This window comes from Asparagus officinalis, chromosome 9, assembly GCF_001876935.1.
Source record: "Asparagus officinalis chromosome 9, Aspof.V1, whole genome shotgun sequence".
Classification (NCBI taxonomy): Eukaryota; Viridiplantae; Streptophyta; class Magnoliopsida; order Asparagales; family Asparagaceae; genus Asparagus; species Asparagus officinalis.
The window spans coordinates 5,679,820-5,685,319 of record NC_033802.1 but is presented as its reverse complement, the minus strand read 5'-3'; the positions used below and the strand labels follow the sequence as shown (position 1 = coordinate 5,685,319).

Genomic DNA, 5,500 nt, shown 5'->3' with positions numbered 1-5,500 from the left:
TTTCTTATTTTTCTTAGTTTCAAAAAGTTGTAATTTTTCTTCTATTCTTAGTTTCAAAAAAGTTCTAATTTTTTTTTGTGATTTTCAATTTTCTTATATCACTACCACATTTGAGGCCTATAGGGACGGTTGTGAACCGTCACCCTAGGCATGGAAACCGTCACACTAAGCCTATGGGGACGGTTCTACATCCGTCTCATTTGCAGCCGTGCCCGTAGGTCTAATGGGACGGTTTATGCTCCTAGTGCAACGATTTGTAAACCGTCTCCAATAGTACCATAAGGGAACGGTTGTGCTAAGGGGTCGGTTCTTGGTTTAGAGCAAGTGGAACGGTTGTATATCAAGGGGAACGATTTTTAGGTTCTAAGCAACGGGAACGGTTTGATAGCAAGGGGAACGGTTTTTAGGTTCTAAGCAATGGGAACAATTTGATAGCAAGAGGAACGGTTTCCATGGGGACAGTTTTTATACCAAGGGGGACGGTTTCGAGCTTGACCTAAGAGGACAGTTATATTGTCTATGGGAACGGTTTTGTTTGTGATCTATGAGGATGATTTTTATACCAAATGGGATGGTTTTCATTTTATACTGATCAAAACAAATCACCCAGATATCACACATCAGTCCATCACATACAAAGAAACAATAGTCCAAGTTTTACACTCAAACTAACCAAACTTTAGCCTTAATATAATGAACAATTCATTACAACGAAGAACAATATTATAGCAATAGGATTGAGATAATTCTTCACAAGTTTTACACACAAACTTACCAAATTAAGCACATATCACAAATCCTCCATGATTAAAACAAAGAGCTTCTACTTAATCAAAAGGTCAAAATGTCTCTATTGGGACGATTAAGTTCTAAATCTTCACAACAGATAAATCCCCTAAAGAGCGACAAACATGGATCTTCAGATGTTTTCCTGCGTACATCAAGATAAAAAGATGAGTAAGCACAAGTATTAAACCCTTCAAAGTAAATGTATAAAGTTATCAAGTTATTTACAACATAGAAATTATCAAGTCATTTACAGAAAATACTCTTTGTGCAGATAATGACAAGCCTTCTTTTTTCCTCTTTCTATTGAACAAAGGTTGCTCCCATTATCTAATCTCACACCTTACCTTTACCATGGAGCAAGGCTTTAGTTGGCACAAACTTAAGCTTTGAGAAGTGATAATTGGCATAAATGAAAGATCAGAATTTCAGAGGAAACAGGCAGAGATGTTATGGGCGTATCAAGTCAAGGAATAAACTTTATCCTACTCGCAATAGCTGCATATATGTTTCAGAAGTGAAAATTGGCAAAAATGAATATTCACACTTTCAGAGAGAATAGGCTAGGCAGAGATGTTAATTTGATCCGCTTCAAACAAAGGGTGTTTTGCAATTCATGAAGCCACTAGCATACCTTCCCATCAGAGCCCAAACTGAAGATACTAGTCTCATCCAGTCCAAATAGTACAGAGCTTACAATCATGAGCTGACCATCCTGTGATTTGCAGGCCAGCAGACATGTCTATGGGTTATTAAGGAATCATAAGTAATCCTTCTTACTTCCCATGCAGTCATTTCAAAAGATGAAATATCATATGGTATGTACTATATTCGATAAATTGATCTAGGTAGGCTATCTGCTTGTGCAAAAGCAGATAAATACAAGGGTTGAAGTGTTGATCATAGCAATATAGGAGGTCTAGATACAAGGAGAATCTGCGGCTAGACAGCTAATAACAGAGACATGTAGCAAAATTTTGATACAAAACCTGAACTCATTGGTTGGAGCCCCTCCACTGCGAGCAAGCAGCTCTGCCTGCAAGAATTCAAGTTGTTGCCGCATCCTTTGCATCTCCACTGACATTGGGTTCCTGCAAGAATTCAAGTAGTTTCCCGCCTTTCCAGAAGGGAGCAGAGGACCCCTTTTCTTATCCTGGATGTCACTCACTCTATCTAGTAAAAGCAGGCAAAGCAGTATCTATTGAGCTGGGGGAACATCTTGATGGATGAAAGAATGAGGGTTTGAAAAGGTACAATGCAAGGAATAGTTTCTGTTATAAATCAATTAAAAATAAAATATAATAGCGATCACAGAAAAGAAAAGAGGGGAAAAAAGTCCATCTAAGAGTTTCGCTGTCAGAAAGAAGAATTCATACAAGAGTTTCTTTTCACATATAGATATTTATCCTTTGTTAAAATATGAAAAATTACTTTTTTTCTATCAAGTTATTTTCTTGTAGAAGTGGAAACTCAAAATGAAGAGTAATAGAAAAATAATCTTTGAGTAAGAAGGATTATTGAGAATTCCTTTACCAATATCTTTTTTCTTCACTTTCTAAATATAGGAAGATTAATTGGAGAAAAAAACGAAACCACAATGTGTAAGGTATCACAGTTTAGTCAAACAATTGGGTAATATGATAGAAGCCTGAAAAGGAAGAGAAAAAGAGGCATGACACTATCAGCAAATAATTGTAGCTAAAAAGAACACTTGAAATGGGTAAGAGGAAATTTGTTAACTAGGAGGTAAAAGTTTAGTGCGTATGCAAGAAGCTAAGATAGCTTTAACTAAGAATGAATCAAGGGAGAACCTTAGTGCATGTGGAATGTAAAGTGTAAACATGGTGCAAGTTAGGGGTGGTGATGTCATGATTAATGGAATTTTGCAGAAGTTGAGTATTCACTGGTTTTCTCCCAATTTCAGCCCATTTTCAAATTCGAAACATTGTCATTATTTAGAAGACCGAACTATTATGCTATGTTGGCATAACTTTCTGCAACACCTTACTGCATCTAATAGTGTATAATATGGTTGAAGATTACATGTTGGGAAATATGGCAATGTATGTGCTGGAATTATTCCAAGGGGCACCTTGATTGCAGTATCCCAGTCTTATCTTTGCAGCAACCCATTTACTATCTACTCAGAGCAGGAAAGAACACAAGTTAGAAACAGAAAAAGAGTTCAACAGAAGCAGTAGGAGCAGCCACTGGTTTTTCTTTAAGGAAGCTGCAGAGAGCATATATATAAATTGCAAGTGAAAGTTCAAAACCATAAATATCCAACACCCCGATCAAAACCTTCGAATTAGGATCTTGCCCTATTGAATTATTTATCTTGTTCATGAGCCTGCAAGTCTGCAACCAGAAAAAAATAGTCAGACAACAGAACAATACATAGCGATTATGTCAATACAAGATGCATAATGCACAAAATTCTTCAAGAAGCTAAACCAACAACTTTATTGTGCCTTACCAATCAAATAACTGTGAGTAAACAATTTTTGCCAAGGCATCTCTACTGAGAGATGTAGTCTCTGGATCAAGACATTTTGTTATGTTCTCATAGCGAGTGACAATTATACGCTTACATAAAGAATCTTCGAGGGCCTTTTCATCACACCTGCAGAGAGCATGTTTAAGATACCATCAAATCCACAGTGACATCACAAAAATACGGTCTTTTGAAGAAAAAGTAGTCACATAAAAAGTTCAGCTGCTGTTCGCAGAAATTTGTCACGGGGTTGTTCAAGAGTGTTTCTGTAATTCAGTAAGTGATTTAAGACTCTTCCGAAGACAAACTAAGATTAATCTGAACCTCTGAGACATTGTAAGGTAATGGGGGGAAAATTATAATGTCTCAGAGGTCCGACAGTGTTCGCATACTTTGAGAAGTGGAGGAAAAGATACGGTACTCATCTCCATTCCTTACTTTCTTTTATTGTATTATAATTTTTCCCCCATTACCTTACAATGTCTCAGAGGTTCAGATTAATCTTAGTTTGTCTTCGGAAGAGTCTTAAATCACTTACTGAATTACAGAAACACTCTTGAACAACCCCGTGACAAATTTTTATTGCTACCATGCAGTATGTCACCATATGTTTGTTCTGTTAGTGATAAACTCTAGTATGTAAATCAACCGAAGGCTACAGTGAAGAGCATAAACAGAAAAAATAGAAAAAATAAATTATCTTAAACAAAAATTAAAAACATATACCAATTCAATTTTGCGGAATAACCTTGTCCAGTAAGGCTGTAGAATTTTTAACCACCTTCAATGATCAACCAAAACAACAAAGCCCTAATTTGTAAAATCAAATAAAATTTTCATTAAATAGAGAAAAAGGAAAAAAAATTGAAACCCATGACTGAAAAGGAGAGAGATATACCCCAAATCACAAGATGATAGAGAGGGGATAGCGACGAGAGGCGCAGCTAACGGCGGAGGCGCGGCGAACTGACGAAGTGAAGGTGGCCGGCGGCGAACGGAGGCGTCGACGAGAGAAAAAAGAGAGCGGCGAACGGGGGAGTCGTCGAGAGGAGATGAGTGGCGGACGGCGCACGGGGTAGTCGACGCGAGGAGAGGATTTGACGAGAGGAGAGGAAGATGAGAAACCCTAACTATCGGGTGAAGAAAATTTTTAGTTATCGGGTCAGGCGGTTCTGAGAGAAAATAAATTTTGTTAAAAAAGTTTGGGCGCGAGTCCTTTACAAAACCGTCCCTTTAGCCTACTAATTTTTTTTTAAGTCTAATTCAAGGCCAACACTTTATTTTGGACTGTTGCCTTAGACTTTTTCGTGACGATTGTAACCGTCACACAACCGTTCCCTTAGGAGGCAAAGGGGACGGTTTTGAACCGTCCCCAAATAACCGTCCCCATATATCTATTTTGTGGTAGTGTATTAATTTAAATTGCTTGTTTAAATCTAAAATAAGGATGTGACAATTGGTTATTTTTCTCTGTTGTATCATCTCCAATTGTACCGATCATGTTAGATGTCTACTACTGTTTCAAAATGAGGTATTTAAATGCCTATAATGTAAATAATCATAAATAAAGAGAACAATTTTGATTCTAACTTTGCTAAGTGGAATGAGATTGGGAAGAGAGATGGGGAGGGGAAATAACCCTCTAAATTAACAACTTATGTATTATAACCTATAAATTTTATATTAAAACTAATTACTTGTCTAAAGGCATGAGTATAAATCCCTCGGTTAAAAAAACCGTAAAGCAGACTGCCGTGTTATTATGTATGATCTTAGATTACCACAATAGTGATATATTCAAGAAAAGAAAGAAAAAAACCCTGTCATTTCTATGCTTCCTCTCCTGCGCTCTACTCTCTCTCTCTCTCTCTCTCTCTCTCTCTCTCTACAGCTACAAGTTGGGCTACACCTGCAATGTTGATTTACGGAAAGGATGTTTGTCTTTTCCTCCCCCCACCCTCTGGATATTTAAGGAAAGAACATTTGTCCTATCCCCTCTGATCTCTCTCGCTTCCTCTCTCTCTTCCATTTTTCTATGGCAATAAAAAAAATGTGCATGTGTCACAAGACCCATTGATTTATTATCCAAGTGTATGCCTTTAAAATTGGTACATTGCATTTCTTTGTAGATTCTCAGGTAACAATTTAAATACATTCATAAATTACTTCTTTCAAATACTACTTAATTTTTAGGATGCAATTACACGATTATCTAAACTA

The 5,500-nt window shown here is 36.9% G+C and overlaps 1 long non-coding RNA gene across 2 annotated transcripts; it reads right to left on the bottom strand.

The window, feature by feature from the left end:
* On the bottom strand, positions 670-3,512 carry LOC109824372. 2 transcript variants are annotated; one of them, XR_002242622.1, is made up of 3 exons: positions 3,263-3,477; positions 1,776-3,144; positions 670-1,501 (listed from the first exon to the last, which is right to left on the bottom strand). It is a non-coding gene; the product is annotated as an uncharacterized LOC109824372 (long non-coding RNA). The 2 variants fall into 2 exon arrangements; XR_002242621.1 differs by lacking the exon at positions 670-1,501 and adding an exon at positions 3,490-3,512 and having other exon boundaries at positions 1,508-3,144; positions 3,263-3,409.